Here is a 15,084-nt window from a genome sequence, read left to right on the forward strand (position 1 = left end):
GTCTGGTCCCAGCCTACCGTACTCGGGTACTGTGGTGTCCAGTTGCCGTAAATACAGAGTTTACGATCCTTTCAAGGTAAACAGTATAGACAGCACCGGAACAGGATGCTGCTCACAGGCGTTACAGTCCTCCTCACCAAACTCCAACACGAGTCTCCTCACAATCCACCGAAGTGTTTCCGCGGTGGCTCCTTGCTGTAACGCACACCTTTAGCTTTTCTTTCATTTCACAGACAGCACCTCCTCCACTCTCCAAGTCCACAGCCGAAGACTGTTTTGCTATTGCTATAGTAAACAATAAGTCAAAGGCAGATGCAGAAAAACAGCAGCTCCTTTTGTGTAGTCTGCAACAATGCATACAATGAACGGCAAATAAGCATGATGCATTCACAGTGGATAAAGCTCATCAATACACCCTCACGCTATCACTTCATATCCATGTGACAGTTCATGGATGAAGTACACAAAGTAGTGAGTTTTTGGCCACTACTTAAAGATTGGTGACCAATCTTACAGATGACATGACTTGGGTGATCTTTTGCGATGTAAAAAAAGCCCCAGGCTAGGGAAGGCTTATAGCCCATGCGACCTGCAGAGCCACCATGACTTCTGCTCAGGGGCAGAGTTGTGGCTGAGGATTCAGTTGTTGACGTGCTTCCAATACTTTGTCTCTGTCCAGGAAGACAGAACCTAACCTCGTCGTTAGTAGCATCCTCCTCAACCTCCTCTGCTGACCTCATCAACTGGCTGACTGTGGTTTGACAGTAAGTGGGGCCTCCAACCTCATCATCACCATGTGTGTTTTCACTCCCCTCGTCCTGACTCCTCCGAGCAAACCTCTTCCTGCCCTGACCGAATAGTAAAGTTGTCGTTCCAATCAGGTATCTGAGTCTCATCAGCATGTTCCCCATTGTCTTCACCAGGAGGATTTACAGTTTGGGAATGAGGGTGTACATTATGCTCAGCACCTTCTTCATTGGGGCCTGGATCCGACTCACAAAGCTTATGGGCATAACTGCAGATCATTTCCTTGTCTGGAGTCACAGCAGCTTTAGAGTAAACCTCTGATTTCCAGGCTATAGTGTGACTGAACAGCTCTGCACACTCATCCATCTCTGTTACCCCATACTCAGCAGGGCTGGTGGAAACTTGAGAGCTGATAGGAAGCAAGTGCGATTGGGTTGACAACACAGAGGAATGGAGTTTTTGGATATAGAAGTTGAGGTGGAGGAAAGGCCACTTGATGGATCACTTGAGATCCATTGAAGCACCTGCTCTTTGGTACCTCATCTACATTTGGTAGCGATGCTCGTGTCCGTGAAAGAAGAGATCATATCAGATTATCCACGGAAAGAAGTAGACCTCTTATTTTGCCTGGTAGTTGGTGTTACGAATCAATGCCACCATTGACGCAAGCAGCCTGCTGCGGTTCCAGTTGTGCCCAGGCATCAGCTGCCATTTTTTGCCGTGCCTCGGGTCATACAGCTGGCTGCTTCCTCCTGCACGTCAAAGAGTGGAGAGATGGCTAGTGCACATGCATGTGCCGATTTACCCCAGACACAGCCTAAGTCCAGTGTTTCGCTAGTAAGTATGCTCAGCATGACTGTGCCATTCCTGAGGGTAACTCCTCTGTTTGTTTTACTGAGCATGCTCCCACACTTAGCGAGAAAAGCCTCTTTGCACAGGTACTTGGACTCCGTGCCATGTCTAAGTCCTGTGTTGGGCCTACAGAGCATGCAGAAGTCTGTTTTCTGAGACTGTTTTTCAGGCTAATGAGCATGCACAGGCACTTAGTGCATCAAAGGCTAGGTCCATTAAGGAACTCACTGGCCATGTCCGTCAGGTGGCAGTCCATTATAGTCCAGAGGGCATCAGGTGTCCTGATGATGTGGCCACTCCAGACTGGCTCACAGAGGCCAGCCCCTATGATTTGGCACCTCATCATTGTTTGTCAGACGAGGACTAGTGAGGTGTTTGGGGCGTGGCTGCCATGAGGTCATCATTGAAGTGGCGGTTACGGATAGGCCGCTGGTTATGTCACTGATGACGTGGCACTTTGCTTTTGGCTCCTGGAGGTGCATTGTGGTCCACCCTGGATTGGGGCGGACCCAGGTTAGAAAAGGGGCTGGAGACAACAATGAAGTGCGCAGACTTCTATTATGCTCAGACAGAGCACACCTCCATGTGTTGAACCCATTGTGGCTTTAGGCCAGAGGCAGACAGGGATAGGGTGTCGGTGCAGGATGCCACCACACTTGGTAACGCAAAACGGTTATGACCAGCTCCTGTCCTACCAGTCCTGCTAGTGCAGCCCAGTGGCATTAACTGGACTGCTGCTGCTGCTGTGCCTGCTGTCCACAGGTGTGCCCCCTACGCACATGGACAGCGTACCCAATGGCCCCTGTGTTGTTATCAGAGAGTTCCTGGGCTGGGTGTGTGGACCCTGTGACCCTAACAGGGTTCCCAGTCTCCAGATCCGAGTGTCGTCTAACTCGGTTCAGGCTACTATTTGTTTCAGAGCCACCCAGCTCTGTATCCTCCACCTTGCCTTCAGGTTGCCAGCATCTCCTTTTCAATCTAGTAGCACGGTGGACACCGACTGGCGATTGGGATATATATCACCTTACCCAAATCTGCCAGTCCCCCCGTAACAGATGGTGTTTCTTCAGCAGATGTTACTGTTGCTTAACCACCAAACCCACGGACACAAACTTTTCTCCCCTTTCCAACACACCTGTTCCCCTTTCCACCAGCATATGGCCTTTTTCCACTCATTTTGTATATGACCAAATTTGCAACTCTGCAGGGACACCCTACTCAACGCCGTCTCAGCACAGCAGCCAGCCCTCGGTCCCTCAGATGTGGACAAGTAAAAGACTATTTCCTCCTAGCCATGACAAAGCGTTGAAATTCACTCTGTGCAGCACTGGTGTTTAGTGGAAAAGCTGATCCAAGATTGCAAAAAAGGAGGGGAGCCAGCACTGCTTATAAGTGGCATGCAACAATGAGAAAATAAAAAGTGTATTATTCACAAATTCATTCCTACTGTAACAATTCAATGAGATTTTTTGCAAATAATTGATCAATGATTTGAGCCCCCCTGCTCCGTCACGGCAAATCTCTATAGGGGGGTCCCTACAATATATTTATAATTTATATACATACCATAAGGTCTCGTGTAATGTGCAGGACCGTATAAGAACATCACCTACCTGAGAAATGTCAGAACCGCTCCCATGCTGCAAGGACTGACAACTAGAGATGAGCGAACCGGTCGCGGTTCGGCTCGAGTTCGGTTCGCCGAACGGACGTCTCGTTCGAGTTCGGTTCGGTGAACGTTCGACGAACCGAACTCGAACCGCCTAGGAAACAATGGCAGGCAATCACAAACACATAAAAACACCTAGAAAACACCCTCAAAGGTGTCCAAAAGGTGACAAACAACACACAACACAACACAAACACATGGGAAAGTGACAAGGACACACTCATGCGAAAACAAAAGAGGAGGACAAGGAAAAAGAGGAGGAGACACAGATATGAGTATGTGCAAGGGAACGTCGATGCCATTACTGTGCAACTTGAGCCCTGCTCATTTTAGGCTTCCAATCTGGATAAATTGCCTCAGCTCACCACATACGCCTTGGGGATCTTGTTGTGTCCCGCAGCCAGCGTTTTCTCGGAACGTGTCCTTAGTGCTGCTGGGGATGTACTGACAGCTAAGCACACGTATCTGTCCACTGACAAGGTGGACAGACTAACGTTCACCAAGATGAACAAGTCATGTCTCTCAGAGGACTTTTCTTCTCCTGGCCCAGCCAGGGGAGGTGAAAGGCACGCGTATTTTTGAGAGTGCTTCATGCAAAGCATCTTTTTCATCTTGAAAATGGGGGTCAACTGATGCCAGTCAAGTGGGGTGTGTGTGGCCCAATTAGTGGAAACGAGGGAGACTGTGGTTGGAGTCACCTCGCTTTTGAAAAAAGAACCAAGATGAACAAGTCATGGCTCTCAGAGGACTTTTCTTCCGCTGGCTCAGCCAGGGGAGGTGAAAGGCACGCGTATTTTTGAGAGTGCTTCATGCAAAGCATCTTTTTCATCTTGAAAATGGGGGTCAACTGATGCCAGTCAAGTGGGGTGTGTGTGGCCCAATTAGTGGAAACGAGGAACAACATCGTAACATCAGTCATTTCCAAATTATGGAAATGACCGAGGCTACACCGATGATACGATTATGACTAGAGATGAGCGAACCGGTCGTGGTTCGGCTCGAGTTCGGTTCGTCGAACGGAGGTCCCGGTCGAGTTCAGTTCGTCGAACGTTCGACGAACCGAACTCGAACCGCATAGGAAACAATGGCAGGCATTCACAAACACATAAAAACACCTAGAAAAAACCCTCAAAGGTGTCCAAAAGATGACAAACAACTCACAACACAACACAAACACATGGGAAAGTGACAAGGACATATACTCATGCGAAAACAAAAGAGCTGGACAAGGAAAAAGAGGAGGACACACAGATATATGAGTATATGCAAGGAAACGTCGATGCCATTATTGTGCAACTTGAGCCCTGCTCATTTTAGGCTTCCAATCTGGATAAATTGCCTGAGCTTGCCACGTATGCATTGGGGATCTTGTGAAGTCCTGCAGCCAGCGTTCTCTCGGAACCTGTCTTCAGTGCTGCTGGGGGTGTGCTGGCAGATAAGCACACGTGTCTGTCCACTGACAATGTGGACATGGCTCTCAGAGGACTTTTCTTCCCCTGGGTCAGCCAGGGGAGGCGAAAGGCATGCGTATTTTTGAGAGTGCTTCATGCAAAGCATCTGTTTCATTTTGAAAAGGGGGATCAAGTGATGCCAGTCAAGTGGGGTGTGTGTGGCCAAATTAGTGGAAATGAGGGAGACTGTGGTTGGAGTCCCCTCGCTGTGTTTTACATGCTTTTAGAAGAGCATGACATGGCTTAGAGCTTGACTTTCAGCATCTGCAAACTGTTGGCTACCAAAATGCTTCCTTTCCAACCTTTTTAACCAAGGATTTTCGAGACCTTATGCCTATCGCAGTGCCCCAAGAGCCGATGCCCAGGCGCCACTCCTTCTCCAACAAAGGCGTGCACGCGCTACACCAGCATGTCGCACCAAACATCACCGCTTCTTTGAGAAACTGTGTGACAGGGTGCATTTCACCACAGATACTTGGCCCAATAAGCATGGACAGGGGCGTTACATGTCACTGACTGGGCAATGGGTTACTATGGGGAGAGATGGAGAAGGGTCTGCTGTACAAGTCTTGCTGTCCCCACGAGTTGTATCAATCCTTCCTCTGTATGTAGAAGTTAATACACTGCTTCTGCCTCCTCAACCTCGTGTGGGTCCTTCACCAAACCCTGTGTGGTCAGGGCACCCTTCCTTGTAACTGCGCACAAGGAAAGCCACACGCCTCCTTACTATGCTGGCAGCAGAGCTCAATGCCATCATGCGGTCAAATGTTTACTTTGAAATGTAAGGGAAATGTGAGTCACACCGCTGAGAAGTTGTGGACAGTTAGCTCTGGAGACCAAGTTTCATCAATGGTTGTCTCTACTCAACCAGCAGCCAGGGAAGGCCGGGTGTGACAATGATGCAAACATGGGTGCGGCCCTTCGCCGTGACAATATGACACACGTGCCTTGTGTGGCTCACGTGTTGAATCTAATTCTCCAGCAATTTTTAAAACACCATCCCGGCCTACATGGCCTTGTGCAGCGGGTACGCTCGCTATGTGCTCGATTCCATCTTTCGCACACAGCAGCTCAACAACTTTCGTCACTCCAGAAGTCTTTAGGTCTGGTGGTTAAATGCCTGAAATGCAATGTGCCACCACGCAGGAATTTGAATCTGCACATGTTGCAGCGTTTGTGGCAGCACCGCCAAACCCTGCTGCAATACGTTATGACATATAGCCTGGCCTAACTTGATCCAGAGGTGGTGCAGATCACGCTGCTGGAGTGGTGTGAGATCAAGGACCCATGCACCCTTCTACACAGTTTACAAATGTCGATGAAGATGTTTAGCACTGGCAATGCCATTCTCAGCATGACAATTCTGGTCATCTACATGATGGAGCACACTGTAAGCATTATTCGGAGTCAGGTGTTGGGACAAGAGGAAGGGGAGGAAGTACAGGAGGAGTCATATGCGGAAGGTATAACAAGATCTACGAGGTCCAGATGGTCAGCGGCACCGAGGCGGCAGTCATGGTGGGGGAGAGGGATTAACAAGGGCGCATAGTATCAGCAAAAAGTGTTGAGGAAGGTGCAGGAGCCCATGAAGAAATGGAGGACGAACTGGCAATGGGCATGGAAGACTCAGCAGATGAGTGAGAGCTTGCTCACATTTCGGTTGTGCGAGGTTGGGGGGAGAGGGCAGAGGAAGGAGGCACAATTCTCACCTCTCCGCCAACAACACACCAAGGACTTTGTCCTCCTGGATGCTCAAGACACATGAGCGCCTTCTTGCTGCACTACCTACAACATGACCCTCGGATTGTACGAATTCGAAGTAATGCTAACTACTAGGTTGCCACACTGTTAGATCCCCGGTACAAGACAAAATTTGGCAAAATAATTCCTGCCATAGAAAGGGACGCACGTATACAGGAGTATCTGCAGAAGGTGGTACGCAATCTTAGATCTGCTTTTCCACTAAACACCAGTGCTGCACAGAGTGAATCTCAACGCTTTGTCATGGATAGGAGGAAATGGTCTTTTACTTGTCCACATCTGACGGACCGAGGGCTGGCTGCTGTGCTGAGATGGCATTGAGTACGGTGTCCCTGCAGAGTTGCACTTTTGGTCATATACAAAATGAGTTGAAAAAGGACAGATGCTGGTGGAAAGGGGAACAGGTGTGTTGGAAAGGGGAAAAAAGTTTTTGTCCGTGGGTTTGGTGGTTAAGCAAAAGTAACATTTGCTGAAGAAACACCATCTGTTACAGTGGGACTGGCAGATTTGGATAAGGTGGTATATACTATGTTACCGCTATATAACGAAAATTAATAAGAAAAGAAAGAGAAAGGTATATATCCCCATCAGCAGTCAGTGTCCACCGTGCTCCCAGATGGAAAAGGAGTGGTTGGCAACTGGAAGGTTAGGTGTAGGATACAGAGCTGTGTGGCTATGAAACTAATAGTAGCCTAAACCGAGTTAGACGCCACTCGGATCTGGAGACTGGGAGCCCTGTTAGCGTCACAGGGTCCACACGCCCACCCAGCCCAGGAACATCCTGTTAACATCACAGGGGCCATTGAGTACGCTGACCGTGTGCATTGGGGCCACACCTGTGGACAGCAGGCGCATCATCATCAGCAGGCCTGTTAATGCCACTGGGCTGCACAAGCAGTACTGGTAGGACAGGAGCTGGTCTTAACCGTTCTGCGTTACCAACTGTGGTGGCGGCCTGCATCGACGCTCTATCCCTGCCTACCTCTGGCCTAAAGCCGCAATGGGTTCAACACATGGAGGTGTGCTCTTTCGGAGCATAATAGAAGACTGCGCACCTGCTTGTTGGCTCCAGCCCGTTTTATAACCTGGGTCCGCCCCAAACCAGGGTGGACTACAATGCACCTCCTGGAGACAAAAGCAGAGTGACAAGTCATGAGTGGCATAACTAGCGTCCTATTTGGAATCGCAACTTCAATAATGACCCCATGGCTGCCACGACACAAACACCTCACCAGTCATCGTCTGACCATTAATAATGAGGTGACAAGTCATAGGGGCGGGCCTCTGCAAGCCATTTGGGAGTGGCCTGGCCACATCGTCAGGACACCTGATGCCCTGTGGTCTATATGGGCCCCCCACATCAGGGGCAGGGCCAAAGAGTTCATTACCGGACCTAGTCTCTGATGCAGTAAGTGCCTGAGCATGCTCAGTAGCATGAAATACAGTCTCTGAAAAAAAGACTACCAGCTTTAGCATGGTGTCTAGGCACAAAACAGGACTTAGACCCGGCACGGAGTGCAAGTACCTGTGCAAAGAGGCTTTTCGCACTAAGTGTGGGAGCATGCGCTGTATCCCAAAATGAAGACTTAGCCTCAGGAATGGCACAGTCAGGCTGAGCATACTCACTAGGCGAAACACTGTAGTTAGGCTGCGGCTGGGGTAAATCGGCACACGCATGCGCACTAGCTGCCTCTCCACACTTAGACGTGGAGGAGAAATTGCTCTTCGGGTGTGGACTTGGAGATGCTGTCTATGAACAGAAGGAAAAGCTAAAGGTGTGTGTTACAGCAAGGAGCCACGCGGAAACACTTCGTTCAATTGTGAGAGGAGTCATTTTGGAGTTTGGTGAGGAGTACCGTAACGCCAGTGAACAGCATCCTGTGCCACAGACCAACATTCTTACGGTGCTGTCTATACTGCTTACCGTGAGAGGTGCGTAAAGTCTGTATTTCTGGCAACTGGACATCACAGTACCCGGGTACGGTAGGCTGTGCCCAGACAATAAAGCAGGTACGCAACACTTTGTTTTATTAGCAAAACACATATCTGTTCTGGGTAGGTTGACTATTTATAGACAATAAGACTTGCTGCCTCTGCACTGTCAAATTGTCACGTACAGTTTAAATCATAGAGGGACAGCGACACATGTTTGCATTGACTGTTGCTTTTCAAGATTTCCATGACTGTGTTGCAGAGCTGTGTGGTTTGCATTCACACTGTTATCATCTGCCTTATCTGTGAGGCTTCAGCTAACAAGGATATTCAGGGGGGGTAATATGTTTTGTCTATGTTTAGGTATATAACTTGGAAGCTCTTTTGATGCGCCACTGGTAAGTCATGTTCGCACACACACACACACACACACGCACAAACACACAATTACTGCTACGCAGAGGGATTAGCAGGTAGTAGGCAACAGAATAGATTGTTTAATTATTTAAATTGTATGCATGGTTCTTATTGTTTGTTTTGGTAAAGTTAAACAATCATTTATCAACCCAACTGACTAGAGTCCTTTTCCTGTTGCCTGGTTTTGCTGCATACTGGGGAGCCCACCCTGTACACGACTTAAAATGAAGCATAAGTCGCAATGTGAATTTCACTGTGCTACAATGCGGCCTAGCGTGCACGTGCAACCACCGCCTGCCCCATCAAGTGCATCTGCGTGCTCTTCATCCTCTGTGACTGTGGGGAGAGTAGTCTCACATGGTTTTTCCCACTGAACTTCCACCCCTTTACACATAACAGGGAGTGTGATTGGCAGGTCATCACTTGTTTTGGAAGTGGAAACAGATGGTATTGTTGAGCTGTCAGACATCGAGAAAACCAACATTTGATGCAGGCTACATTATATCCACACCTACACCTTCGTCACAGATTGGCTGGACTACCTGCAGTTAATAATTGCATTCCAGAAATGGAAAGGAGTGTAGAATGCACATGTGTTGTACCTTGCTTGGCAGCAAAGGAACACTAACTTAGTATTACAGACAATTTTAGGAAGGCAGAAAGAGTCAGCTCTTTGGGCAAATTAAAAAGCGTGGCAAAAGTGGACAGGTGGGTACAGTGGCCGTGTTCTGTCGGTACCAGGACAGTAAAGGAAGCCTCACTTTCTATCCCTCCGAATGATCAAATGCAGCAAGGAATTCCCTGAGTTTGCTATAAAATTAGCGTAGCAAAATGTGCATGAGGGTGTCATGCAGAGATGCTGCAAATAGCTTTTCACCAGTGGGACACTAATGGAAGTCCAACAGCCACTTTTAGGATGCCACTAAGTTTACTCAGTGTTTGCTATTATAATGGCTTAGTAACAATGAGTCTGAGTGTGCAATGCAGAGGTGCTGGAAATAGATTTGCAATAGTGGGACACTAATGGAAGTCCAACAGTCACTTTTTGTATGCCACTAAATGGCAGCATTTTTTGCTAGTATTATAGTTAATTAAAAACAGAGCAGGAGGGTGTCATGCAGAGGTGCTAGAAATAGCTTAGCACCAGTGGGACACTAATGGATTACAACAGCCACTTCTTGTATGCCAGTAAATGGCAGCATTTTTTGCTATTATTATAGCTTATTAAAAACAGAGCAGGAGGGTGTCATGCAGAGGTGCTAGAAATAGCTTAGCACCAGTGGGACACTAATGGAGTACAACAGCCACTTCTTGTATGCCACTAAATGGCAGCATTTTTTGCTATTATTATAGCTTATTAAAAACAGAGCAGGAGGGTGTCATGCAGAGGTGCTAGAAATAGCTTTGCACCAGTGGGACAATAATGAAGTCCAACAGCCACTTTTAGGATGCCACTAAGTTTACTCAGTGTTTGCTAGTATAATGGCTTAGTAACAATGAGTTTGAGTGTGCAATGCAGAGGTGCTGCACATAGGCTTGCACCAGTGGGACACTAATGGAAGTCCAACAGCCACTTTTAGGATGCCACTAAGTTTACTCAGTGTTTGCTAGTATAATGGCTTAGTAACAATGAGTTTGAGTGTGCAATGCAGAGGTGCTGCACATATGTTTGCACCAGTGGGACACTAATGGAAGTCCAACAGCCACTTTTAGGATGCCACTAAGTTTACTCAGTGTTTGCTAGTATAATGGCTTAGTAACAATGAGTTTGAGTGTGCAAAGTGCAGGAGGGTACAGTGGCAGGGTTGTGGGTCTGGGTAGAGGAAAGGAAGCCTCCCTTTCTATCCCTCCTAATGGGGAAATGCAGCAAGGAAATCCCTGACCTTACCTACACAGACGCTGTCATCTTGTGTAGCTGTTAAAATCTGTTTTCACGGACCTGACTGTCACCTATGGCTCTGACCCTGCCGGTATTAGCCCTTACAAGGGCTGAAAGAAACTTCTATCCTTATTCTGTATAGCGCTGTGTATAGAGCGTACACAGCAGTATCGGAGACAGGAGCTACGCTAGCGGTGACTGACACCAAGACGCAGAAGGCAGATAATGGCGTGCTGGAGGAAAATGTCCGTTTTTATAATGCAGGGAAATGTGACATGGACATCCTATCACACATGCCGTTGCTTCTCTGGCTAAAAGTCCACTTAGCTGTATGTGTGTCTGGGATTGGCTGACATGCTGGCCCGCCCCACTACACGCGCGCGCTTAGGGAAGGAAGACAAGGAAAAAAAAAAATGGTGATCGCCATTATCTAAACAGCAGTGATCTGAATGTGCTGTTCCCGCACACTATACGCTGAAATTTCATAATAGTGTGAGTCACAGAGTGACTTACACTATTACAGCGGAAAGCCAGCTAATAATTAGCTTGTCTTTTTGCTGCTAGAACTGTTCTCGAACGTATCTAGAACTATAGAGCTTTAGCAAAAAGCTCCAGTTCTAGTTCGATCTAGAACAGCCCCCAAAATCACTCGAGCCGCGAACTGGAGAACCTCGAACCGCGCTCAACTCTACTGACAACTGCGTGTAAAAGGGCAGCTCAGGTGCCAGTATGTGTGGCAGAACCACACACACCAGTACAATGTCAGAACTAGCCCCCACAGTGCCAGACCAGCAAACATGGATGAGGGCGGAACAGACCCAGGCAAGTGGTGCTTAAGTAAAAATGCCTATGAAACAGGGGGCGCTGGCTGTATGTGAACAGTAGAGATGAGCCACCCCACTGGAGTTTGAGTTCGGTTCGTCGAACGGTGCCCCGTTCGACGAGCCGTTCGACGAGCCGTTCGACGAACCTCTCGAACCCCATTGAAAACAATGAGAGGTTATCACAAACACATAAAAACACATTATAAATGTACACATACAGTTAATAAACGTTGCCATAACACTTACCGGTGCCCGCGATCCGTCCTGCACTCTGTCTCCCGCCGCTATTCCATCAGATAACAGGGAGAGGTAGAGAGGGGTGTTCAAATGCCGCGCCAAATGATCACTATTCAGATGATCAGATTAATGTATCTTTATTTTCATACAGGTCTACGCGTTTCAGGAGCTTCTGCCTCCTTCCTCAGGACCGTCAGGCACAAAGAAAAACATCAAATCTGTCCTAGCAGAAACCAGCATAAAAATAAATAGACATGATGACATCATAAAACCACCCCTTCTTAAAAATAGAGCTCCCATCCCCCAGACATTAGTGAGCTCCTAGCCCCAGGATCCACCGGCTACCACGAGTGTTGATGAGGTGTTCTCTGTAGCATCTGTTACTGAATCTCTTGCTGTCATCACCCCTTGGAGGTGGTTCCTACTGAACATACCCTTGTATCCCATAAACCCACTAAAACATCCGTAGAGTTTGAGGAGACAAGGAGACAACTAGAATCCCTGAAGTCCCAAATTGAGAAAATTCGTAAGAACAGAGACCTTCAGTTTGAGCTGCAGGTACCTGAGACTCTACCCAATAATAGTGATCTTCCTGATAGTGATTTCATTGATCTACTAGAATTATCATTACATGAAGAGTACATACCTCTACCTAGATCATTTGAATCTGATGAATGTAATTCCTCTCCACCTCCCCCGGTAACTCCTATGGTCAGTTCTAACAAGGGAACCATAACCATCGATAATACCATAAAAGGAAGTTCACGTGTTCCTTTTTTACCAGTGGCCAGGAATCTACAGGTTCCTATCACCAATTTTCTAACCCCCAAAGGAGAGAAGAGAAAAAACGATATAGAGGGACTAGAGCAGGATATAAGCTCAAACAAAAAAGAGAAAAAAAGCACATAATAAGGGATGACACCTCGGGTATTTTTAATTTATCCAATCACAACCTATCTAAAAGTGAGGTCAGTGTCTTGAAGAAAGGTTTTTCATTCTGTCCTGCCAGGGCTTCCAACGACTTTGAGTAGTGATGAGCGAGCATGCTTGTCACTACTCGGTACTCGCACGAGTATCACTGTACTCGGGCTGCTCGGCGGGGACCGAGTAATCTCGCGATACTCGTGCTTTACTCGTGGTCTTCATTTCTGCATGTTGGCGCTCTTTTGAGAGCCAGCCCTCATGCAGGGATTGGCTGGCAGACCACTGCAATGCCACAGCCCTGTTAGTTGTGGAATTGCAGTGATTGGCCGGCCTGCACAGCGTCACCGAGCCTTTATATCGGCCGGCGCGCTGTGCTCTGCTCACAGCTATTCTGACAGTGAGTGTAGGGAGAGTGTCGCTGATTCAGGGAAAGCTTTGCGGCCCTTTATAGCTTTTTCAGTTGCAGGGCTGCAAACAGTGTGACCAAAAGTCCTTCTCAGGACTATTCTAGTTGTATACAGGCAGGCAGGGTATAGCCAGGTCGGAGTACAGTAGCAGAGTCCTTCTCAGGACTATTGTTGCTATATACAGGCAGGGTATAGCCAGGTCTGAATACAGGCTAGTGACCAAAAGAGTCCTTGTCAGGACTATTGTAGCAGTATACAGGCAGGCAGGCAGGCAGGGTAGTGGTGACCGTATACCAGCCTTCATATCTGGGGCTGGTGTACACAGTGTAAAACAGTCCAGATAGTGTCTGACTTGTCTGTACTGTAATTGTCGCTCCCCAAAAAAACCTGTTAGTAGGTTATTATTGCGTCCGTGCTTGGTTTTTAAAACCGCACGTGTGTGCCTGTTGGTGGCAGCGTACAGGTGCACTGGTGTGCGTTTACCAAACTATTATATAACGCACAAGTGTAGTGTATAATACACGTCAGTCAGCAGTGGCTGATAGTGTCAGAGTTCTTAATTTTTGCTCCTAAAACCTGTGTTAGGTTATTATTGCGTCCGTGCTTGGTTTTTAAAACCGCACGTGTGTGCCTGTTGGTGGCAGCGTACAGGTGCACTGGTGTGCGTTTACCAAACTATTATATAACGCACAAGTGTAGTGTATAATACACGTCAGTCAGCAGTGGCTGATAGTGTCAGAGTTCTTAATTTTTGCTCCTAAAACCTGTGTTAGGTTATTATTGCGTCCGTGCTTGGTTTTTAAAACCGCACGTGTGTGCCTGTTGGTGGCAGCGTACAGGTGCACTGGTGTGCGTTTACCAAACTATTATATAACGCACAAGTGTAGTGTATAATACACGTCAGTCAGCAGTGGCTGATAGTGTCAGAGTTCTTAATTTTTGCTCCTAAAACCTGTGTTAGGTTATTATTGCGTCCGTGCTTGGTTTTTAAAACCGCACGTGTGTGCCTGTTGGTGGCAGCGTACAGGTGCACTGGTGTGCGTTTACCAAACTATTATATAACGCACAAGTGTAGTGTATAATACACGTCAGTCAGCAGTGGCTGATAGTGTCAGAGTTCTTAATTTTTGCTCCTAAAACCTGTGTTAGGTTATTATTGCGTCCGTGCTTGGTTTTTAAAACCGCACGTGTGTGCCTGTTGGTGGCAGCGTACAGGTGCACTGGTGTGCGTTTACCAAACTATTATATAACGCACAAGTGTAGTGTATAATACACGTCAGTCAGCAGTGGCTGATAGTGTCAGAGTTCTTAATTTTTGCTCCTAAAACCTGTGTTAGGTTATTATTGCGTCCGTGCTTGGTTTTTAAAACCGCACGTGTGTGCCTGTTGGTGGCAGCGTACAGGTGCACTTGTGTGCAATTTCCAGAAACTTTGATATAACGCACAAGTAGTGAATATACACGTCAGCAGTGCACAGCATTGCAAAATGCGCAAGGGCATTGGCAAGGAACAAGGAAGTGGACGTGATGGTGGTGCAGGCAGAGGCCGAGGTCGTGGGCAAGCTCTAATTTCGCCACAACAAAGGGCCACATCTAGTCGCTCGCACGTCCTGTCCCAAATTCTTGGGGACCGCAGCAGTACACCGCTCTTGAACCAAGACCAGTGTCAACAGGTTGTTAGTTGGATAGCGGATAATGCTTCCAGTCAGATTGGCACCACCACAAACACTCTGTCTTCCACACGGTCAAGTGTCAGTAGCCGTGATACTGCACCGCACATTTCTGAACCTGATCCTCCTTCCTACCACCAGGCTGAGTACACGTCCTCCTCGGACATTAATGATCCCACACTTGGACACTCGGAAGAGCTGTTCACGTTTCCATTCACACATTCTGGCCTCTCGCCAGCTCATATTGAAGTGGGTCATGAGGAGATCGTCTGTACAGATAGCCAAATATTTGAGCAGCCACGTTCTCACGAAGTT

This window comes from Anomaloglossus baeobatrachus, chromosome 8 (assembly GCF_048569485.1).
Source record: "Anomaloglossus baeobatrachus isolate aAnoBae1 chromosome 8, aAnoBae1.hap1, whole genome shotgun sequence".
Taxonomy (NCBI): Eukaryota; Metazoa; Chordata; class Amphibia; order Anura; family Aromobatidae; genus Anomaloglossus; species Anomaloglossus baeobatrachus.